General features: G+C 41.5%; 2 long non-coding RNA genes and 1 pseudogene across 2 annotated transcripts; 1 reads left to right on the top strand and 2 right to left on the bottom strand.

Moving 5' to 3' along the window:
- The first annotated feature begins 916 nt into the window (after positions 1-916).
- Positions 917-3,784, top strand: LOC112226443. The gene is made up of 4 exons (XR_002949733.2): positions 917-1,003; positions 2,367-2,447; positions 3,027-3,158; positions 3,249-3,784. It is a non-coding gene; the product is annotated as an uncharacterized LOC112226443 (long non-coding RNA).
- Positions 3,785-7,307: 3,523 nt separating this feature from the next.
- On the bottom strand, positions 7,308-12,558 carry LOC121841196. Its single transcript, XR_006080209.1, has 3 exons — positions 12,257-12,558; positions 7,679-8,025; positions 7,308-7,559 (listed from the first exon to the last, which is right to left on the bottom strand). It is a non-coding gene; the product is annotated as an uncharacterized LOC121841196 (long non-coding RNA).
- Positions 12,559-12,676: 118 nt separating this feature from the next.
- On the bottom strand, positions 12,677-20,511 carry LOC112227315 (annotated as a pseudogene).
- Positions 20,512-25,759: the final 5,248 nt, after the last annotated feature.

Raw genomic sequence — 25,759 nt, forward strand, 5'->3', positions numbered from 1 at the left:
GAAATTTTCCCAGCTGTTTAAAGGCATAGTCAACTTAGTGTATGTAAACTTCTGACCCACTGGAATTGTGAATTGTGAATTATAAGTGAAATTTTTGGAAAAATTAGTTGCCAAAACTATAGTTTGTTAACAAGACATTTGTTTCAGTGGTTGAAAATCAAGTGTTAATGACTCCAACCTAAGTGTATCTAAACTTCCGACAACTGTATGTATGTATGTATGTATGTATGTATGTATGTATGTATGTATGTATGTATGTATGTATGTATGTATGTATGTATGTATGTATGTATGTATGTATGTATGTATGTATGTATGTATGTGTTAGGCTACAGTACGCTACAGTAGCGTTAGTATTACTGAATGACAACAATATAGCCTTGAACACTACTAACATTAGTTGGAAAGTTGGTTGATATGGGGTGCAGTAGGCTACAGTACAACATTACTAAATGATAACAACGTAGCCTTGTCACTAGCTAGTAGTTGGTTGATGGGGTGGGATACAGTAGGCTACAATACAGAAACAATAACCTTCCTATTGTTATGTTCTTCGTTGGGTTTATGGTTAAATTAGTTAATATTATGGAAAGATCACACATTCATGCAGCTGTTGTTGTGTCTCATTGTCTTTATCTATACCATAGCTTTTTACTTGAGAGCCCTGTCCTCTTTGCCAGGTCTCCCTTTAACAAATGGTTATTTTTGACCTGGTAAAATAAACTAATGGTTGTGTGCACTCTCACCAGATAGAATTGTGTGGTTCGGTGGCAGATTTTCAAATGAAAATTGACATATACAGTATATCATCAGCAATTCTCAATCAGATGAGGTACACAGCTAACTGAAATTTTAAGTTAATTAATTCATAAATGTGAACACTAATTATTGTTAATATTCCAATTCTCTAGCCCCTTCATTCCCAAACCTGAAGCCCCCTGTCCCCAGCAGGAAAGACCAGGAAAAAGTGTTGGTTTAAGGTGCAGCATCCTATTGAGGAAATGTAAGATAACTCAATGTCATATTTAGAGTTACTAACATGAATAGAAGCATATTGTATAGAATAGAATCCACAAATAATCCAACACCATGAACAGAAAACAAGCCTGCACAAAAGCCGGCGGGCCTAGTGCCCTTAAGTAGCCCACAAACAAAACTAAACTCAAAACAGGTGTAACCAATCAGACCAAACAAACAGAAACAAAAAAGGGAATCAATGGCAGCTAGTAGGCCGGCGACGACGACCGCCGAACGCCGCCCGAACAGGAAGAGGCACCATCTTCGGCGGGATTCGTGACACATATACAAGCAATCTTTCAAATGTATTTCATATAGCCCCTTTTACATTAGCAGTTGTCACAAAGTGCTTATTCAGATACCCAGCCTAAAACCCCTAAGACCAAGCAATGCAGATGTAGAAGCACAGTGGCTAGGAAAAACTCACCTAGAAAGGCAGGAACCTAGGAAGAAACCAGGCTCTGAGGGGTTGCCAGTCCTCTTCTGGCTGTGCTGGTAGAGATTATAAAAGAGTGCAGCCATTTAATAATCACATATAGATTATGGTTATAGATTATGAAATAGTTCAGCACCTCAGGAGTAAATGCCAGTTGGCCCTTCATAGCCGAGCAATTAGAGGTTGAGACAGCAGATCTAGTAGAGAGAGACAGGATCAAACAGTAGGTCTGGGACAAGGTAGCACTTCCGGTGAGTCCTGATCAGGTCAGGGTTCCATAGCAACAGACAGAAACAGCAGATACTGAATCCTCAGCACGACCAGGTGGACTGGGGACAGGGATAGCCAGGAGTCATTAGGCCAGATAGTCCTTGTCCTAGGGCTCAGGTCCTGCATCCTTTATTCAATTTGTGTAGACTAAGCCCTAGAGGTTTTTTGAACTTCACATGATGTTGCGTAATTGTCAATTCAGATCTGAATCTAATCACTGAATGTCCTACTACAAGGATGTGGTCAGGTTGACTCACTTCTGAGTCACAATAACACAGATCACACACACCACAGATTGCGAGGGAAGTACAATGAGAAGTCGGGAAAATGAAGTCTGCTGCGTGGTTGCCCCACACACACACACAAACACAGCACACTGCTTCAGGTCTACAAGGCTCTACAAGGTTAGTCAAGGCTTTGTCAATAAAATATTATAGTGTCTATCTTTCAGATCTGCCAACCAGGCACGGTGGGTAACAGGTAGGCTGTTCCAGGCCTGGAGTGGCACGCTAGAGCTTCCAGAGGCTTGTAGACCTGAAGCAGTGTGCTGTGGCTAAGTAATTATCACACACATGTATACTCACTCACTCTGTTATGTTGTATAATTATTTTCACTTAACAAAATTGTTCCTCTCTCTTTTAGATCTATTAGCGCAATCACAGTCCTCACAGCTGCAGTCGTCTGACCCTGCACCTGCTACACCGGCCACGACAGATGATACAGGTAATTATCACATCCATGTATACACACATGCATACTCTCCCTCACATACTCTCCCTCACATACTCTCCCTCACATACTCTCCGACATCCGCATAGCAGTAGAACTGTCTTACAGCTGTCAAATTCAAAAGCGGCTCCTGGCATTATACCTAAAGCTGACATTGACATTGGCTGCATGGGGTCGTATTAACAGAAATCTCATGCTGCCCTGTTTACAAGTTAGAATACTGCAATTTGAGATGTAATCTACACCTCGATTAGGCTGATAGAAATCCTCATTATTTAGTTTAATGATTTAGAATTTGAGTGTCATTAATTCTATGTAACATGCAAATTCAGAACGAGAAAGTGTAACGTGAGTAGGACGGGTATAGTTTCGTGACAATGATCAAGAGCAGCTGCTTCCTGATTTGACAGATCCAACGCAGTTGCACCTCAGACACCACCAAAACATCAGCTATGTGGGTGTCAGATATCGCCGGTTAACGCTTGATCTGATCGAATCTAGGCCTTACACTCATTCTGTCTGTTTAGTTGTATGATTACTGTCAGTTAATACAATTGTGCCTCTCTCTTTTAGATCTGCCACCCCCAGCAGTTCAGCTGCAGTCACAGTAGTCCTCTGCTGTGGTATTTCATTTACCGGCTGCACCAGTTCTTACTACACTGGCTGCGAAGGGAGAAACTTTTGAGGATTCCCAGATGGATACAGGTCATTCAGAATTATATTACATAAACATACGCTCACGCCCTCACACCAACAACTGTTTACCTACTGTCACTTTGTGCCTCTCTCTTTCAGATCTGCCATGCACTCCACCACTGCCCCTGATAGCCTCTCCCAGAAGTGCATACACCGGGTCTATCACTATTGACAAAGCAGAGATAGGTGGCTGACAAGGAAAAATAAAACAACATCCCACACACACACACACATTATCCCCAATGTAAATACATTGTAATTACTTCATTATTTTATTTTAGGATTGGAGATATCTACACCTACATATTCATTATCAATAACTACATAATTACTCTAAGAATCTTTCCAATCAGTGTGATTGATAATATTGTAAGAGTATTGCTTAATTTGTAGTTTGAGAAAACTCAGTGTGCTTTTTTGAGTTGAAAAACATTCTTCTCACACACACACACACACACACACACACACACACACACACACACACACACACACACACACACACACACACACACACACACACACACACACACACAACCTTAATAATGTAAATACATTATTTAATGTAGGCTCCATTAATTTTTTATTTTATTTTTTATTTTTTATAATTAATTTGTTTAAAAAAAAAATGTTTTTAGAGGGTGGATCAGCTTAATATTGCGGAAAGAATGTTGCTTCCAATGTAATTGTCTGCATCATTTCCAATCCCCCATATTTTTGGGGTAAATATATATATCCATACACCAATGCATATATATACACATATATACATACACATACCAATATAGACAAACATACTTTTTAAAAGAATATACCTTTATTATTATTCCCCGCAAACCCTTCCGCCGATCCCCCAATTGGAGTAAACTAATAAAAACTTCTGCTTCTACCTTCAATCCATACATCTTATACACACTCTACAGACACAGTCTACTTCACAATAGTTCTCTCTTGTTTGTTCTTAGTCCTTCCTCTATTTCTGATGTCCATCCAGTTTGATGATTTCTATTTGTAACTATGCTATTTCACAAAAGTTCCGAACCTATATACATTTTACAGATCCCGTATATTTTACATTGTTTATCTTGTTATTAGTCCCACCCTTCTGCTCTATTCAACCCCTCGCATCTATCTCTCAACATCATCCATTTCGGATTTCTACTTGCCATTTATTTTTCAACTGTGCTGTGATGCTTCATAAAAGAGTTGAACCTTCCTATTCTCATAGCTTCTACAGATTGTAAATTAAAAATAAACATTTTTGCTAAAATAATTATTATATTATTGATTGATTGACTATGGCTTTTCAAATCACCCAGTATTACTATCTGTAGTAGTGTTAGTTCTAGGCAAATGTTGCAATTCTTCAACCATTCCTGGACCTGTGACCAAAAATGAGCTACATATGGACAATACCAAAATAAATGATCTAATGACTCTGCCTCCTCACAGCAGAATCTGCAGAGCTAGGAAGATTGTATCCCCCATATATATAACATTCTATTAGTTGCAAGAATTTTGTATAGTAATTATATTGAAAAATTTGAAGTTTTGAATCCGGCGTTGTTTTGCGTATCAATTGATAAACCATGTGCCATGGAATGGGTACATCGAAAATCTCTTCCCAACTATTTTGCAATTTATATGGCACAGCTGTCAGTTTTTTGGTCCTTAAATTAAATTGGTATATGTTTTTATTTGTCACACTTTTCTTTAACCATTTATGTTCTTTAATACAGGGCCTACATACAAGTTCCTTGGCTCCATTTATTTGAGGATTGTGTGTAATAAAGTAAATTCACAGTTAAAGCATCAGTTTGTTTTATTAGATATTTGAATGACAAAAAGGAAGTCGGCAGACCTGCAACCCTTTGGGAGTGTGTGCAGGTTTTGTCATCTGGAGCTGAAACGGGGCCCCAACAGCCCTCACATATGTACAGCGTTCCCAGGAGTGGCAAATATGTTTATTGTCCTGCAAAAGTATTTTTATTGTACCGAGGGCATTTCCTGGCTACCCATCCACATTGTTCAGGTCAAACTGATGTTTGTTCTCCACAGTGAATGTATGTAGCGACAAAAATCAGGGTGATTCATCAGGCAACCAAGGCCAAGGAATTGCAAGAGAGATGACCTGGAGGAAGTTCCAGACGTCAGCTTTTTATGTAGCAGAAAAGCACAGATGGGTGGCTAACAAGAACAAATAAAACATAGTCTGTAAATACATTATAATTACTCATTCATTTTATGCATGCTCCAATTTATTTTAGGATTGGAGATATTTAGGCCTACAGATTGTGTTATCCATTTCCATTGCTTACTCACAGTTGGTGGAGAGTGCATGTTTAGGAGAGATGGTGGCTGACAAGGAAAAATAAAACGCAACATGCACACACACGGTCTCCCACACACGTATGTGAATATGTAAAGTGCATTCGGAAATGATTCAGACCTCTACTTTACAGCCTGGTTCTAAAATTGTTTAAATTGTTTTTTGCCTTCAATCTACATAATACCCCATAATGACAAAGCGAAAAACATTTTTTTAAAGTTTGAAAATGTATTACAAATAAAAAGGTTAAATCACATTTACATAAGTATTCAGACACTTTACTCAGTATGTTGTTGAAGCCCCTCAAGTCTTATTGGGTATGACGCTACAAGCTTGGCATACCTGTATTTGGGGAGTTTCTCCCATTCTTCTCTGCAGAACCTCTCAAGCTCTGTCAGGTTAGATAGGGAGCATTGTTACACACCTATTTTCAGGTCTCTCCAGAGATGTTCTATCGGGTTCAAGTCCAGGCTCTGGCTGGGCCAATCAAGGACATCCATTGTCTTGGCTGTGTGCCTAGGGTCGTTGTCCTGTTGGAAGGTGAACCTTCGCCCCAGTCTGAGGTCCTGAGAGCTCTGGAGTAGGTTTTCATCAAGGATCTCTCTGTACTTTGCTCCGTTCATCTTTCCCTCAATCCTGACTAGTCTCAGATCCTGCCGCTGAAAAACATCTCCACAGCATGATGCTACCACCACCATGCTTCACCGTAGGGAAAGGGGCATACCTAGTCAGGAGTACAGCTGAATGCATTCAACTGAAATGTGTCTTCCGCATTTAACCCAACCCCTCTAAATCAGAGAGGTGCGGGGCACTGCCATCCACGTCTTAGTCGCCCAGAGGGTTAACTGCCTTGCTCAGGAGCAGAACAGATGGTGCCAGGTTTCCTCCAGACGTGATGCTGGATATTCAGGCCAAAGAGTTCAATCTTGGTTTAATCAGACCAGAGAATCTTGTTTCTCATGGTCTGAGTCCTTTAGGTGCCTTTTGGCAAACTCCAAGCGATCTGTCATGTGCCTTTTACTGAGGAGTGGCTTCCGTCTGCCCACTCTACGATAAAGGCCTGATTGGTGGAGAGTGGCAGCAATGGCTGTCCTTCTGGAAGGTTCTCCCATCTCCACAGAGTTACTCTGGAGCTCTGTCAGCAGGACCATCGGTTTCTTGGTCACCTCCCTGACCAAAGCCCTTCTCACCCGATTGCTCATTTTGGCCGGCGGCAAGCTCTAGAAAGAGTCTTGGTGGTTCCAAACTTCTTCCAGTTAAGAATGATGGAGGCCACTGTGTTCTTGGGGCCCTTCAATGCCACACACATTTGTTGGTACCCTTCCCAATATCTGTGCCTCGACACAATCCTGTCTCGGCACTCTACGGACAATTCCTTCGACCTCCTGGCTTGGTTTTTGCTCTGACATGCACTGTCATCTGTGGGAGCTTATATAGACAGGTGTGTGCCTTTCCAAATTGTGTCCAATCAATTGAATTTACCACAGGTGGACTCCAATCAAGTTGTAGAAAAATCTCAGGGATGATGAATGGAAACATAGTGCACCGGAGCTCAATTTTTAGTCTCATAGCAAAGGCTCTGAATACTTATTTAAATAAGATACCTGTATTTTTTTGTAATAAATTCACAAACATTTCTAAAAACCTGTTTTCACTTTGTCATTATGGGGTAGTGTGTAGATTGATGAGGAAATGTTTTAATTTAATCAATTTTAGAATGTTTTAATTTAATCAAATTTAGAATAAAGGTATAACTTCCCGAATGCACTGTAAATAAATTGTAATTAGTTGTTTACTTTATGTACGCTCCATTTCATATGTGGATAGTTTGTGGGGAAATTGTGTGCTTTTGTCTGAGTTACAAAACATGACTCTCACAGACCCAATGTAAATAAATAAAATAAACACGTTATGTATGTTCCATTTTATTTGAGGAAAATGTAATAATATAACATGCAATAAAGTACATTCACAGTTAAAGCAATGTCTTTGGTTTATTGGATATTTCTCCAAATAAAACTTGTGATCAAAAGGAAGTCGGCAGAACTGCAACCCTCGGAGCATGTGCAGGTTGTCATCTGGATCTGAAAAATAGAGAGATGGAGGGAGGGGAGGAAGAGTGCAGTTGAAAGGTTTATCATTAATAACTGACAATAGAGTGATCACTAGTTACTGTATTGTGATTGTTTAGTGTTTTACTTACTCAACAGTAGTGCCCCAAGGTGGGATCGAACCGTGTCTACAAAGCAGCAGAAAATGTCAAATAAGGTCACCAAAGTTTCCTTGAAGTCTGTACAGATCTGGCTTTTTTAGTGCGGGCCGCCTTTAGTCTTGGTGAAATGGAAGAAGACTAACTATTGTGACCTCAAAGTAATAGAGAAATAAATTCAGTTCACCCTCTATTGCCCTTTCTACCACGATATACACTTGTCCTTATTCCAGAAAGCTCACCACATATACTCTGGCATTATGTGGCTGAGCGATGAGGAGAAACTGATTTTTTGTTGTTGTCCATGGTGTATTTCCTTTTGCAGAATTTGTAGTTAAAGCCTGCAATAAAAGAAAAAGGGAGACCTATATAAAATATATATTTTTAGCTCCTATATAGCAAATGCCACGTATGTATAGATTGTGTGTAGGCCTGTCTCACACTTGAATCTTCTCTTTGTGCCAGACTGGGTTCAAATGCCTTTCCATATTTTTTTTTTCAGTATTTATCTGTATTTCTTTTATATATACACACATGTTTACTGCTCTAGGATTATAGTTATTGCTTGGATAACCTTATTTACTATTATATATTGATTTCTTATTCACTGGAAGAATTATCACTGAATTATCATAGTGAATAATTGTAATCCTTGTTTGTGTCAATTAATGGGTTGCCAACTGGGGATTTGACACGAAAATAAAATGTCATTCATTCATTCCAGTTTGTCAACAAATTAATAATTGATATGTTGGATTCATATAAACCACACATCTAGGTTAAAGAATAGCACTAAATCAAATTTTGATTTAGTCATATTAACTTAGATTTTTGGTTGCGATGGAGACACAAATCCAACATATACATTATTAATTTGTAGACAAACTGAAATTAAGGCCAGACTAAGTCAGTGGAACAGATGGAACTATCCAAGCAGAAGATCCAAACATCTCCTTCAATATGTTGATATTTGGTTGCTTTGACAACCAAACATAATTCAATATCCAGTTTGTCTTTAGGTTGCCGCTAGATCAACAGGTAGGTCCACCGCAGCATCATAATAACAAGAGGCCTATTGCAACCATCGATGGCACTATATTATCGCCAATTGAGAGCTCGTTATGTGCCATCAACACCATCAATATGTGCTAAATTCACTCCCACAGCTGATCTCAAATGCAACCATTATTGGTCACCTCTACCGCCCCTAAAATATGTCGGTTTCGCCTAAGTCAGAGATCCATTTCTAATGACGAGATGATCATGTCTTAGCGCTAACAGGGAGAGCCGTCCCAAAGGCAGGAAAGCAGGCGACGAGTTTAGGTCTGCATATCAAACCTATAGAAACGCATTGGGCTTATTTTGGCGAGAGAGAGCCTTCTCGCTTTGCCTCTTTCTGTCTGCCTTAGTCCTAACTGCAACCAAAGTCTTTCAATATATGTTCGCCCTCTGGTTGGCATTGTCTTCGAGCAATTTAGTCCTTTAAAAAATAAAAAAACAGACTAAGGGCAATTGATCTATTTTACAAGTATTCTGTACAAAAATTTTAATTAAGCAGGAAAGTCAGTTAAGAACAAATTCTTATTTTCAATGAGAGCCTGGGAACAGTGGGTTAACTGCCTGTTCAGGGACAGAACGACAGATTTGTACCTTGTCAGCTCGGGGGTTTTGAACTCGCAACCTTCCGGTTACTAGTCCAACGCTCAAACCACTAGGCTACCCTGCCGATATACTTTAGAAATAAAGTATATCAGTTTTGGCCATTCACAAGGCTCATTTGAATTTCCTGATGCACCATGAATATGCACTGCAACAAAAGAGTTATCAAATTAAGATCCGACATATGTATTTAGTTAAGAGATCTCTAAATAATCGTTTTCATTATAGCACATTGGTAGAAGTCAGTGACAAAACCCTGGATTGGAGAGCAAATGGATAGCTGTAGTTTAATTAACTCTCCAGTAGGAGACGCTGCCCAGCCTATTGGTTGTTATATATTTTTTAAGTACCGAAAAAAAAAGTAACGTTGTTTCAAAAGGTACAAATTCAACATATTTTATACACGCGTTTGTCTATGTTGAAAATTGGTTACCATGATGACATACTCCTGTTTGTTGAAATCTCACCCTCAAAACAATTTTGGATTACTTTTTTCAAATCCATTGTATTTTCCACTAGATTCCATGTCACAATATGTTGATTCAACCAGTTTGTGCCCAGTCGGTATCTTTTGACAATTGCTTACACTGTGCCAATGTATCCCCAGCCCCACCCCCTTCCACTATCCATCCATCCTTCCTCATTAGTAATTAGACTAGATGATTAGCACAATTGGGTCTGTAATGAGTCTATATCATAACCAGATCCAAATGGCAGGGGCAGTCAGAATCAGTGTTCTAACTGGCACTCTACTCCTTATATTGTGCACTACTTTTGATCAGGGCCCATAGGGCTGTGGTCAAAAGTAGTGCACTATGTAGGGAATAGGGTGCCATTTGGGACACAAACTCAATTCATCATCATACATTATGGCGGGTTAATGAGGCCAATGACAGGATTAAGGCTAAGACTCTTCTTAGTATCCATCTCAGAGATTCTCTTCAAGTCCAAGTTAAGACCACATACCACCTGCTGCACTAAATAGACATAACTGCCTGCTGTCAGGCTGCCTACATCAGCATTACATGCTTGGTGTGTGTGTGTGTCTACACACGTCTAAGTCTGTGTTTGTGGCAATACCATACCAGACGCCCTAGTACACCAGATGATGATGATGATCCTCAACATTTAGAGAAAGTTCTTAGTAAGGGAAGCCGACGGACAGGCCAGGATCACAGGCCATTAATAGAAATCGGACCGTATCTTCAGGTGTGACAAACTGTAAACACAGATTGTCCATACTCAGGAACACTTTGGGGGTTGGGTTTGTTTCATCAACTGTAATTTTCAGGAAACCAATTACATTGTATTTACTACAATACTGTGTGTGTGTGTGTGTGTGTGTGTGTTGTGTGTGTGTGTGTTTGCTTTAGGGTGTACTCTTCCCTCCTTTGCAATTCTGAATTGACAGGCTAAAAATCAATGGTTTTAATATAGGTAATATAGTAATCTTTGTTTAAAACTATGATTTAGCAGGGTTTGCTTAGAGAAAAGGTCCTATCAGTATGTGTGTGTACTAACTGCTTACAGTGACTTCAAAATAACCTTATAGTGGAAGGGAGGTGTTGCCTCTGATTAAAAACTAGAAAGTCCTAACGTTTCACGGTTAAACACACACGGAGGATCGAACACAATAGTATAAATGAAAGGAAATTAACAACAGAACAGAATGTTCAGTGTTTGCCCAGGTTCTGAGGTAGAGATCTGAGAGGTTTTAAACAGGGCTCGTACTGCTGGAGCTTGGGTCGTGTTCAGTAGGCATGCCATGGAAGAAAATAGTGGAGAGGTACCAACCGGACTTGTCCAATAAGAAATGTTCATTTTTATTTCCCATTGCAAAATGTTTTGCTATGGTGTGCACTAATGAACACGACCCCATTGCTAGTACATGTAGCCTACTGTATGTTGCAAGAAAAAGTCACAGAGCTTGATGTAGAATAAACCTTTAAATAAATTGTTTGACATTAGTTTCACATATTAAAATGATATTTTCAACCATTTCCACTCATGTTGGCTTGCTCTGGTAATTTATTGGCTAACAGTAGGCACAAAGAGAGGAGGCTCAGCTCAGGCCACAAACCAACATGGGACTACAAAACAGGAGTGGTCAGAAAAATCAGGGTCGGTCTGAGAAATGTAGCTGCACCATACTACTGTAGCAATCAGACCTATAGGATGCCATATCCTTCACGTTAACATACACACATGTATTGTAAGTACAAGAATGTTTGTGCATTTACTGAAAAGCCGGTGTGTTGGAACTGTACATGTGTTGTGTGTTAGGGCTGGTGCAGAATTGTTTGAATTAATGTAGGATCTTAGTCATTCGGTTTACTGCCCTTGTGTGTTGTTGGTCCAATGTGTTGATCCGATGTATTGTGAGCATTGACATAAATAAATATACATTCTAAGAGACATTTGGTCTATGTCTCAAATGTCACCCTATTCCCTATGTAGTTTACTACAAAATTGACTAGGGCCCATAAGGCTTGTGGCCATGGTTATTGCTAACCAGGCTGAAATTATGAACAGTATGTTTGGTTGGCATAACGACAACATGTATAACGCAGAACATTCAATGATGCTAGTGTTGTCATTTATACAATTCAGTAAAAACATTACAGCTTGTTATTAAGTCAAACATTCAATAAATCCCCAAAATGTAATGTTGAAGAAATCCACAAATAAAAAACAACATTGGAATGTCCAAGTGTTAAAAGCTATTATAAATAGCACTTAAACTTTTAGCCAAAAAATTAAGACAAAAGTAGTCACAAACAATAACAAAACATGAGTTAAGGTAGTCACAAACAAGTTAAACAAAACAAACATAAAATATGACAAAAAAATGCAAATGACAAAAATGGGACAAAATTGAAATCCCAATAAAATGTCCAACATTTTGACACCTACCGGTTCTATTTCCATTTGTGATTTGGTGATTTCAAATCACTTGAGCATCCTTCACAAAAAAAATCTACTGTTTCAAAAGTACAACAGCAAAGATTTACAGTGGTATCTGCAACACCTTTGGAATCAAATACGGACGGACACGGGGAGCTAAAAATGTCCTAAGAATCCTTTATCTTGTTTTAGTCTAAATCCAAAATACTACATTTGCAATTTTTTGCCCCACTGTAGTAGGGTACATAATGTACCCATTCTACCTCTCCCCAGCGCTACCCATCCCCTCTCTCTCTTCCCTCCATCTCCTTCCTCCCTCTCTCAGGGCCTTCGGGAACTCCTTACACCACACTCAGCTGTTCAGACTTCAGAGGACAGCACACAAGGTTCTCCGACACACACACACACACACACACACACACACACACACACACACACACACACACACACACACACACACACACACACACACACACACACACACACACACACACACACACACACACACACACACACACACACACACACACATTTTCAGCTCTCAGAAGAAGCCACTCTTATCTGGATATGTGTGTGCAAGAGCGTGTGAATATATATAGAACAGTTTGTTTGTAACGGTTAACTTGTTTGTTCATGGGGGCAGGTGTGGTTTGTAATAATGCCATCAGGCTGGTGTTATACACAACTGTCATCCAGTAGTGGCTCCTTGCCCTCTGCCCCGCTACTGGGAGGGCTGTGTGAGTGGCTCTGGGCTACGCTGCTGTATTTCTTGTAGCCTCCCGGTCAGACCCCCGGGCCACCGTGCTCTGGGAGAGGGCTACTAACAAAGAGAGTAGTACGGAGCACGCCCCAAACAGGAAGGGAGGGCCGGAGATGATGGAACTCTGGAGGCAGAGCGAGAATACATATGTGATTGTTAGTAAATGTGTGAGTTTGTTGCTTTATTCACACTATAGGGCCAACCTGATCTGTACTGCACTGGCTCAGACATCTTCTTTTTACATGGTCCTTTCATCCATTCTATGGTGGAGAGATAACCAGGCCAGCCCAGTACAGCTCAACTTGTATTGGCCCTATTGTGTGAATTAGGGTTGTGTGTGTGTGTGTGTGTCCTGTCCTTCCTAGTCTCACATCGTCCGTGGGTTTGGCTGAGTGATTGAGTGTGTATGTGTCCTGTCGTCACTGGTCTCACCTCGTCTGTGGGGTTGGCCATTTTGGGCTTGGGTTCTTTCCCAGGGCTGTCTACTGCGTCCAGATCAGTCAGCTCCATGTGGAACAGATAGAAGATGAAACCATAGAATGCAGGGCCCAGACCGTTACACAGACCACGGATACCTGTTATCATCCCCTGGATCACATCTAGAGACAGACAATGAAGAGGTTACACAATGATCGAACACAGTAAACATACTACAAATTAAGGTGGTCCATTGCAATAAACAAGCTGAACTTTGAACGTACCACCATGATAACGCTGGCTTACTTAAAATGTTGCTAAACGGGAGATTACATGAACCTGCACGTTAAAGCAAACTTGATTTCAACCAAAACCCCTCAAGGATAAACCAGCAGTTCAGTTGAGGGTCAAGTGATTATAATAACAGACAGCTTCTAGGTTATATTTGACATTTTCACAAAAAATAAATGTTGACTACATTTTTATTTGATAAAAAAATAGGCCTTTATAATCTAACTTAATCAAGATTGACTTGATTTACTTACACATTTGAAATATGGACAGTCCAGGGATATTTTACACCCAATCGTGATAAGAACTGACCATAAAACACATTTTTACTTTAAAGACAGTTGTCAGGGTAGCCTAGTGGTTAGAGTGTTGGACTAGAAACCGAAAGGTTGTAAGATCAAATCCCTGAGCTGACAAGGTACAAATCTGTCGTTCTGCTTTAAATAAATTTGAAAAATAATAAGAGTAGGCTAGATCAACATTAGTTTGATACAGTAGCAAGCAGGATTAAGGTAACAGAGAGCGGTAATGAGGTGACCAATAAAGATTGCAATTGAGATAAGCTGTGCGGGTGAATTTAGCTCATATTGACGGTGTAACGAGAGATCTGCTGGCGATAATCTGGTGGCCATTGATGGTTGCAATAGATCCAAAGGCTTTATAGGGCATTCATAACGCCTTCACAAGGACGAGATGAACGCTTCAGAAATTATTTATAAGCTCACCATTGGGGTTGAAATCTTTAGAGCAAGTAGCCTATACTATGCATTGTATATTATATAGAAAAACATTTCAGATCTGAAAAAAAGGGGGACGATTTCTGATTAGGGCAGTCTTATATTGGTATGTGGTAGTAGTAGCTCACCCTGCTGGTCTGAGTCTGCGTTGCGAGACAGGGTGGCACTAATAGCTGGGAAGGTGATGCTAGACATGGCCGCTACCGCTCCTGCTGCCCACATCATCCTAACGGGAGAGAGAAAACACAATTCCATTTTCCCTACCATTTGCATGTGTGTGTGTGCCCCGAGAGACACCTCAGCTCAAACCAAACAATCGCTGTAGAAAAATTTGGTTTTCATTTGAGGTAATTCTTTAACAAAGTATTTTCCAACTCCGGAGAGGAATCAGCAGGCAACAAATCAGACTGTACACACACAGTACACTGAAAAGGTTATATAGTCAGGAGGTGGAAACATGGAAATCCTCCTCACAGACTGATATCACAGAGACAGGACTAATCTGGCCTGTATTCAACCTCTCTTCAATGCATCTATCAGAGTCAACACTAACAACAGTAACCATAATAAGACAACATTCAGAGCATCAGGACTGCATCAGGACTACTTTCTTTCCCCTGTCCTCTCAGTCCCCTGGTTCAAACCATTAACAGTAGATTAGTAATAAAGCCAGAACAATAAAGTCAAATCAATTGTCCTGTGCTGACCCCATGATAAAGGATCCTCGCAGTGTGACCTGTTCAGTGCTGTGGATCGTTGGGGTACACTAGATACAATGCTCTGGTCAGTGAACTGTGTTGTTGTTGGTGTTATACTGCGCTCTAATGGCCTGACAGGATAGCGCCGTTTAATGCGACACAATATATTTTGTCAACTCATGGAAATTGTATTCCCATTTCATTTTGAGTTGATTAGAAGAAAAGAAAGCAATGTCTGCTCACTGTCTGCTGACTGCTCCACAAAACGTGGTGTTTAAAGGGGTTATTGTGACCAATATGTTATTGTAAGGCCTGAGTCAAGATTAGTGATAGGGACAGTACATTAAAAGGTAGTTGGTATTGACCATGGTTGTGATCCGAAGCCTTACCAGGGTTATGGTTAGTGAATGACATTATAGGTAGGTAGTTGGTACTGACCATGGTTGTGATCCGAAGCCGTACCAGGCCAGCTGTAATATCTGGAAGCCCAGGCCCAGTAGGATGGTGTTCTTATTCGCTATGGAGCGCATCAGGATCCCGAGAACCACTGTCTGACACAGAGAACACAGCAGGTAATCAATCGATCAATCATTTATTTATTACAGATATGTCAACAACTCTAGGACTTCCGAAAAGACATCACAACCTAAGTCAAAGAAAACTGTATAACAAGTATCAAAAGGTCACCAACCTGAAGCCACAATGGAGAGGATGCCCACCACAGCGATGAAGGCTGCAACTGTCTCTGACCTGAACCTTACCACCTGGGGAGAATATACAGTTTAGAGGTGACATACAGTACATACACTGAACAAAAATATAAAACGCAACATGTAAAGTGTTGGTCCTATGTTTCATGAGCTGAAATAAAAGATCCCAAAAATGTTACATACGCACAAAAAGCTTATTTCTCAAATTGGTTTAAATCCCTGTTAGTGAGCATTTCTCCTTTGCCAAAATAATCCATCCATCTGACAGGTGTGGCATATCAAGGAGCTGATTAAATCAAACTAAATGTATTTATATAGCCCTTCGTATATCAGCTGACATCTCAAAGTGCTGTACAGAAACCCAGCCTAAAACCCCAAACAGCAAGCAATGCAGGTGTAGAAGCACGGTGGCTAGGAAAAACTCCCTAGAAAGGCCAAAACCTAGGAAGAAACCTAGAGAGGAACCAGGCTATGTGGGGTGGCCAGTCCTCTTCTGGCTGAGATTATAACAGGACATGGCCAAGATGTTCAAATGTTCATAAATGACCAGCATGGTCAAATAATAATAATCACAGGCAGAACAGTTGAAACTGGAGCAGCAGCACAGCCAGGTGGACTGGGGACAGCAAGGAGTCATCATACCAGGTAGTCCTGAGGCATGGTCCTAGGGCTCAGGTCGTCTGAGAGAAAGAAAGAAAGAGAGAATTAGAGAGAGCATACTTAAATTCACACAGAACTCCGGATAGGACAGGAGAAGTACTCCAGATATAACAAACTGACCCTAGCCCCCCGACACAAACTACCGCAGCATAAATACTGGAGGCTGAGACAGGAGGGGTCAGGAGACACTGTGGCCCCATCCGATGATACCCCCGGACAGGGCTAAACAGGAAGGATATAACCCCACCCACTTTGTCAAAGCACAGCCCCCATACCACGAGAGGGATATATTCAACCACCAACTTACCATCCTGAGACAAGGCAGAGTATAGCCCACAAAGATCTCCGCCACGGCACGACCCAAAGGGGGGGGGCGCCAACCCAGACAGGAAGATCTCATCAGTGACTCAACCCACTCAAGTGACGCACCCCTCCTAGGGACGGCATGAAAGAGCACCAGTAAGCCAGTGACTCAGCCCCTGTAATAGGGTTAGAAGCAGAGAATCCCAGTGGAAAGACGGGAACCGGCCAGGCAGAGACAGCAAGGGTGGTTTGTTGCTCCAGAGCCTTTCCGTTCACCTTCACACTCCTGGGCCAGACTACAGCATGATCATTACACAGCTGCACCTTGTGCTGGGGACAACAAAAGGAGAGTCAAAATATGCCAGTTATTCCATGGCCTGCATACTCAGACATTTCATCCATATAGCATGTTTAGGATACTCTGGATCAATGTGTATGACATGGGGCTGTGCATTATCATGCTGGTGATGGCAATGGATGAATGGCACTACAATGGGACTCAGTATCTCATCACAGTATGTCTGTGCATTCAAATCGCCAACGATAAAATGTAATTGTGTTTGTTGTCCGTAGCTTATGCCGGTCCATACCATAACCCCACCGCCACCATGGGGCACTCTGTTTAATGTTGACATCAGCAAACCGCTCGCCCACACAACACCAAAAACGCTGTCTGCCATCTGCCCGGTACAGTTGAAACCGAGATTCATCCGTGATGAGCACACTTCTCCAGCATGCCAGTGGCCATCAAAGGTGAGCATTTGCCCACTGAAGTCAGTTACATGCCTAACTGCAGTCAGGTCAAGACCCTGGTGAGGACGACGAGCACACAGATGAGCTTCCCTTTCTGACAGTTTGTGCAGAAATTCTTCAGTCGTGCAAACCCACAGTTTCATCAGCGGTCTGGGGTGGCTGATCTAAGACGATTCCGCAGGTGAAGAAGCCGGATGAGATGGCTTGGTTACAGGTGGTCTGAGTTTGTGAGGCCGGTTGGACGTACTGCCAAATTCTCTAAAACGACATTGGTGGTGACTTATTGTAAAGAAATTAACATTAATTTCTCTGGCAACAGCTCTGGTGAACATTCCTGCAGTCAGCATGCCAATTACACTCTCCTTCAAAACTTGAGACATCTGTGGAATTGTGTTGTGTTAATTTTCCCCAGCACAAGGTGCACCTGTGTAATGATCACACTATTTAATCAGCTTCTTGATATGCCACACCTGTCAGGTGGACCACAGAGTGAAGGAAAAGCAGCCAACAAGTACTCAGCATATGTGGGAACTCCTTCAAGACTGTTGGTGAAGCTGGTTGAGAGAATGCCAAGAGTGTACAAAGCGGTCATCAAGGCAAACAGTGGCTACTTCAAAGAATCTCAAATATATTTTGATTTGTTGAACACTTTTTTGCTTACTACATGATTCCATGTGTGTTATTTCATAGTTTATTCTACAATGTAGAAAATAGTAAAAATAATTTTGACTGGTACTGTACGTACGTACGTACGTATGTATGTATGTATGTATGTATGTATGTATGTATGTATGTATGTATGTATGTATGTATGTATGTATGTATCTACAGAAGCAAAACAGTAGCTACATACGTATGTATGTATGTATGTATGTATGTATGTATGTATGTATGTATGTATGTATGTATGTATCTACAGAAGCAAAACAGTAGCTACATACGTACGTATATATGTATGTATGTATGTATGTATCATATCTACAGAAGCAAAACAGTAGCTACATACGTATGTATGTATGTATGTATCTACAGAAGCAAAACAGTAGCTACATACGTATGTATGTATGTATGTATGTATGTATGTATGTATCATATCTATAGAAGCAAAACAGTAGCTATGTATGTACGTATGTATGTATGTATGTATGTATGTATGTATGTATGTATGTATGTATGTATGTATGTATGTATGTATGTATGTATCATATCTACAGAAGCAAAACAGTAGCTACGTTTGTATGTTTGTATGTATGTATTGTGGAAGGACCACCAGAGGGCAGGCTGGGCTCACGGATAGTAGCCCAACAAGGCATGGGAGACAAGGTAACCAGAGGCAATTAAGCACAGCTGACGGTACTAATGACATACTCTCCTTCCCCTATAAGAGAGAGAATGGAACCAGCAGAGAGGGGAGGAGAAAACTATCTCTGGAAGATGGCCACTGAGAGAGAGGAGCTATCCAGGAAGAACCATTAAGACGGTGACAATCCTGTGACTTTTGTTGTAGTTTAATTAAAGATAATCCTATTGTGTTCCTGTTTCACCTGGAGAAGATGTATGTTTTTCCTTGGAAGATTTTCATTGATTATGTTGGAGTGTTTGTGTTGACCAAATGCCCTCAATAGAGAACTGTGTTCAATCAAGAAAACCTACTCCTGACTCGTTTATTCCACCTTCCCGCTTTAGAGTGACGCCCAATTACTTGGTCCGCTCACAGTATGTATGTATGCATCTTCAGAAGCAAAACAGTAGCTATGCATGCATGTATACACATATGGCAGCTTCATTAAATAGTACCCACTAAACACCAGTCTCAACGTCAAAGTGACTCCGGGATGCTGGCCTTCTAGGCAGAGTTGCAAAGAAAAGTTTTAGAAGAAAGTTCTTTTTTTCTGGCTATTGAGCCTGTAATCGAACCCACAAATGCTGATGCTCCAGATACTCAACTAGTCCAAAGGCCAGTTGTATTGTTTCTTTAATCAGAACAACAGTTTTCAGCTGTGCTAACATAATGGCGAAAGGGTTTTCTAATGATCAATTAGCCTTTTAAAATGATAAACTTGGATTAGCTAACACAAACGTGGCATTTACGACATTAACAATGTCTACACTGTATTTCTGATCAATTTGAAGTTATTTTAAAAATGGACAAATCAAGGAGCTTTCTAAGTGACCCCAAACTTTTGAACGTTAGTGTGTGTGTTCGCACACGGTCAGTTCCAATACCATATTTACAACTTTCCCACTGGTTACAGAAATATAGAGGGTAGGGTTGAGACTAGGGGTTGTTTTGGTTCTGGTGAGCACCTGTCTAACTCTAGGAGGAGGTGCCTAGGGTGCAGCAGTGCTTGACTTGGACTGCACTGTTTATATTTAGGTGCAGGAGCTCTATAATACTTTTGAGCTAATATTCTATAAGAAGAACAGGAGCTCAAGCAGTAGAACATTTGAGGGGCCGGCACTCAGCTCCGATGAGCTCTTGCCCAATTTGAGGCTTAAGGGTTAGAGGAAGAAGCTAGAGTACTGTTCGCCCTCAGGGAGGTAAGGGGTTAGGGTTTAGAGGATGAGGTTAGGGGGTAGGGTGTATTTGGGATCAGCACTTGTCTAAGATCGAGGAAGAAGCTGGAGTACTGTCCTGCCTCAGGCAGGTAAGACAGGAACACTGTGATGCAGATGAGAAGCACCGTGGAGTCCTGGCCCACCTTACGCAAAGACTGGAGGGGAGACGGGAAACACAGTGGGGAAACACAGACCTGTATACTACAGGTCAATACTGAGAAGGGGTCTATCCGTGCCAAGGAGATAAGAGCTCCCCAGGAGGTCAAGTACAGTAGTATAATATAGTATAGTCAGTTATAGTACTATAGTATAGCATAGTACTCACAGTGACAGGGTCAGCCTGCTCCCAGGATATGGGTGCTCCCCAGGAGGCAGTATAGTATAAGCGTTAAGAATTCCCTTCACTGGAACTAGGGAGCCTAGCCCAAACCATGAAAAACAGCCCCAGACCATTATTGCTCCTCCACCAACCTTTACAGTTAGCACTATGCATTCGGGCAGGTAGCGTTGTTCTGGCATCCGCCAAACCCAGATGTGTCAGTCAGACTGCCAGATGGTGAAGTGTGGTTCATTATTTACACTTCTCTAGAGTCCAATGGCAGCGAGCTTTACACCACTTCAGCTGACACAGGGCGTTGTGCATGGTGATCTTATGCTTGTGTGCGGCTGCTCCACCATAGAAAACCATTTCATGAAGCTCCCGATGAACAGTTATTGTACTGATGTTGCTTCCAGAGCCAGTTTGGAACTCGGACTGATCGGTGCAACCGAGCACAGACTTTTACGTGCTACGCGGTCCCGTTCTGTGAGTTTGTGTGGCCTACCACTTCACAATAACAGCACTTACAGTTGACCGGGGCAGCTCTAGCAGGGCAGAAATTTGACTGACTTGTTGGAAAGGTGGCATTCTATGATGGTGCCACGTTGAAAGTCACTGAGCTGTTCAGTAAGGCCATTCTACTGCCAATGTTTGTCTATGGAGATTACATGGCTGTGTGCTCAATGTTTTATGCCTGTCAGCAATGGCTGTGGCAGAAATAGCTGAATCCACTAATTTGGGGTGTCCAAATACTTTTGTATATACAGTGGCTTTTGTTGCCTTACAACGTGGAATTAAAATAGAGTTTGGGGGGGTTTGCATCACTTGATTTACACAACATACCTATCACTTTGAAGATGCTAAATATTTTTTATTGTGAAACACAAGAAATTAAAAAAAAACTGAAAACCTGAGCGTGCATAACTATTCCCCCCCCAAAGTCAATACTTTGTAGAGCCACCTTTTGCAGCAATTACAGCTGCAAGTCTCTTGGAGTATGTCTCTATAAGCTTGGCACATCTAGCCACTTGGATATTTGCCCACTCTTCAAGGCAAAACTGCTCCAGCTCCTTCAAGTTGGATGGGTTCCGCTGGTGTACAGCAATCTTTAAGTCATGAAGAGAGGGCGGGAAGAGAGAGCGAGAGAGAGGGAGGGCGAGAGGGAAAGAGGAGAGAGAAAGAGAAATAAAGAGAAGGAGGGAGACAGAAAGAGGAGAAAGGAGCGATAAAAAGAGAGGGAGATAGAGGTAGGGACAGAAATAGAGGGGAGGGAGAGAGAGGAAAAGAAGAGGGAGAAATAAAAAGGAGAGAGAGAGAGAGAGAGGAAGAGGAGAAGGAGAGAGAGAGGAGAGGGAGAGAAATAAAGGGGGAGAGAGAGGAAAAAGGAGAGAGAGAGAGAAAGAGGAGAGAGGGGCAAGAGAGGGAGGGAGAGGGTGAGAAAAAGGGAGAGCGGTAAACAGAGAAATAAAGAGGGAGAGGGAAGGAGAGGGAGTGAGAAAGAGAGAGGAAAAAGTAGAGGGAGAGAGGAGGAGGGGGAGAGAAAGAGGGAGACAGAGCGAGAGAGAGGAAGACAGAAAGAGATGGAGAGAGGAAGAAAGAGAGGAGAGAGAAAAAAGGAGAGGAGAGAAAAAGAGGAGAGGGAGAGGAGAGAGACAAAGGGGTGAAAGAAATGAGACCTCATTGAGCTGTGCACTGAGCTACTGAGTAACTAACTACAGTTATGTAGTAGTCCATGCTCTACTTGCACATCATCATCTGCACATATATGTATCACTCCAGTGTTAATGCTAAATTGTAATTATTTCGCCACTATGGCCTATTTATTGCCTTACCACCCTAATCTTACTACATTTGCACACACAGTATATATATGTAAAATAAATGTAAAAAATGTTGTTATCCTACCTAAAGTGTCCTGGCTCCAGGCTCGAGAGAAACAGGCTAGGCTGCAGTTAACTGTTGTTATCCTACCTAAAGTGTCCTGGCTCCAGGCTCGAGAGAAACAGGCTAGGCTGCAGTTAAATGTTGTTATCCTACCTAAAGTGTCCTGGCTCCAGGCTCGAGAGAAACAGGCTAGGCTGCAGTTAACTGTTGTTATCCTACCTAAAGTGTCCTGGCTCAAGGCTCAAGAGAAACAGGCTAGGCTGCTGTTAACTGTTGTTATCCTACCTAAAGTGTCCTGGCTCCAGGCTCAAGAGAAACAGGCTAGGCTGCTGTTAACTGTTGTTATCCTACCTAAAGTGTCCTGGCTCAAGGCTCAAGAGAAACAGGCTAGGCTGCTGTTAACTGTTGTTATCCTACCTAAAGTGTCCTGGCTCCAGGCTCGAGAGAAACAGGCAAGGCTGCTGTTAACTGTTGTTATCCTACCTAAAGTGTGCTGGCTAACCCCATTCATCAGGAATGTGTGTTGAGGGAATGTTTCATGTAAGACCTGGGAAACAGACAAGACATCATCAACTGTTGTGTCCATACAGTAGCCTACAGTAAAGTGACCCACACAGTACAGTGACTGCTATACACTTCCGCATTAGTCAAACTAAAGCAAAAGGAAAGCACACACACCCCACGCCAATATAAAGTGACACTGAGAAAACAGAACGGTTGTGTCCATATTAGTACAGTGTAACAGACCTATGTAATGACATACAGTGGCTCGTGTTGACTACAATAACTTCAGTTAGTCAAACTACAGCACACTGACCCGGAGGTACCCATTAATAATATCCATTCCATTATCTAATAGTGACCTTTCTGGGTCTGAGATACCGAGGGAACAAACTCTCAGTTAGATAATGGAAACTGATGTAGAAAGGTTGAGGGGAGAGACTATAGCACACTGTGTAAATAACACACTTAAAGTACACCTTTATTCCCTAACGAAATGTAGTCTGAAGCAAGCAGGCAGATGGTATAATTTCCCTCAAATTCACAAACAGAGGTCAGGCATGATGGTGAAAATTCAGCCTAAATCAATGTGATGCAGTTCAAAGTCTACAGACAGTATTGGTGAGGAACTCCGTTTGAGAGCAGGTGAAGGAGGGGTCATTGACACCAGTACGATCATGACCACGTGAGTGTTTAGACAGGACTAAGAGAACAAACACATACAGGGTTTGACTATTGGTCAGGAGGACATGGACCAAACCAAATGCAAAATGGAGAGGAGAAGCCATTCAAGGCCCCTAAAACAGGGTTATCCAAACTCAGTCTTGGGGCCCCCCTTGGGTGCACATTTTGGTGTTTACCCTAGCACTACACAGCTGATTGAAATAATGAAAGTTGATCATAAGTTGGTTATTTGAATCAGCTGTGTAGTGCTAGGGCAAAAAGCAAAAACGTGCACCATGGGGGGGGTTGGCAGGACCGAGATTGGGAAACACGGCCCTGAGAGAGTTTTCCTGCACAGATGCAGAATATAGTGGGTTTGGTGAGGCTGAGAGAGGCTCTGGCTGTGGCTAAGGAAAGTGGGAACCTCAGTTGGTGCAGTGAGAGAGGGTGATGCATGCGGGAGTACTGTAACAGGAACAGGTGAATGGATAGAGCACAGTGGGAGCTCACTGTGCACCTAACTAAGGAGGACCTGAGTGGAAACAGTGAAGCCAGCGTCTCTTTCCACTGCTCTCTGATTAACCCAACACGCAAATGTTAACCACCCCCTGGGAGATCCAGTAAGTGGAACAGGTTTTCATAGTCAGAATAAGCACCAGTAACCCTCCACACAGACCAGGGTCATGTTCAATAGGCGCGAAACCGAAGAAAACAGTCTGAAATGGAGTGAAACGAGGAGGTATCTGAATTGTCCAGTAAGAAACACTCTAATGAACAACACATAGCACTGACTTCAAACAAATAATTTGTAACTGGCCATAATGTGGGCTGTAGATTTAGGTGATTTAGATTTAGTAGGTTCCAGGAAATGGATGAAAAACAGATCTCATGGTACTGAACACAAACAATGCATTTTCAATTCATATTCACTACTATATAGTTTGTCTGATATGATTAGTCCCTCCATTGAGGGGAGTCGTGTGTGCCCGGATGTGTGTCTACAACATCTATAGTCGAACAACAACCACTCACTAACCTTCTCTCTCCCATTCCCTTTGAGAAGCCCTTTCAAAAGCAAAAGACACCTTGATACACTACTTGATTTCTTTTTCATATTGCTCAGCCAAGTATCATCTGTCAACACTGAGCCTCTCATTCCCTCAACACAGACTGCATTATCAGGCCCTGAACATTTGATTATCAATTCAATTATTCATAGCTGTTTGTTGGGAAATGTCACTCCCTGGTAGTCTGGTTGGGCTTAGGATAATTATGAAGGAGTGGGGTGGGAGGAATGAATGCATTATAACCAGTCATTATGAATGCATTATAATGCATTAAACAGTCCTGTTGGGGGGAGGGGATTATTAACATACATTTAGGTCATTTAGCAGACTCTCTTATCCAGATAAATTTGTGTTAAAGTAGGGATGGGAATTGCCAGAGGATTTACGATACAATATTATCACGATACTTTGGTGACAATACAATGTGTAACAAAATATGTGTACTCTATATGTACTCTATATGTACTGTGATTTTATTGTGATTCAATGTTGCAAACATATTGCTCACCATATGTCTGCTGCAGAAGGATACGAGAGAGCCATGAGAAAACAAGTTTTGATCAGTCATGGAAATAAAGTGCTGAAAACAAATTGGCTCCCTATTTAAAAAGAAGACGGAGAACCAGCTATGAAGGAAAAATTGTGGATCTTTGGTGCAGGTACAACCAACTAGCGCAAAAAGAATATTGTGAAAACGATACATCGTGAAAAATAATATCCTGATATGTAGCTGTATGGATTTTCCCCCTTCACTAGTGTTTAGTGGTAGGTGTGGCTCAGAGACTAATACAGAGATCTGAGATATTGATGAAAGACATTACATCGTAATGTAAGGCTCTGCGGTAGGCTGTGTATGTGGTTTCTCATGAGCAGTCACACCTTATAGTTATGAGAGTAGAGTTGAGTATTACTTCATTAATCCCAATTTGGGATTTTTTTTAAATCACAGCATGCATCATCAATAACAGGACACGCAACAATGACCAACACATGATGAACCATTTCAGTTGTAGTTTACCCTGATCATGGGTGGGGTGAGCAATGAGCATGTATTGTACAGGAAACTAACAAAGTGTCTTTTAATAGGGTGTTGGGCCACCACGAGCTGCCAGAAGCCTCAATGGGCATTGGCATAAACTATCTGTAACTCTGTTGGAGGGATGCGACACCATTCTTCCACAAGAAATTCT

The sequence above is a fragment of the Oncorhynchus tshawytscha genome, linkage group LG28, assembly GCF_018296145.1.
Source record: "Oncorhynchus tshawytscha isolate Ot180627B linkage group LG28, Otsh_v2.0, whole genome shotgun sequence".
Taxonomy (NCBI): domain Eukaryota; kingdom Metazoa; phylum Chordata; class Actinopteri; order Salmoniformes; family Salmonidae; genus Oncorhynchus; species Oncorhynchus tshawytscha.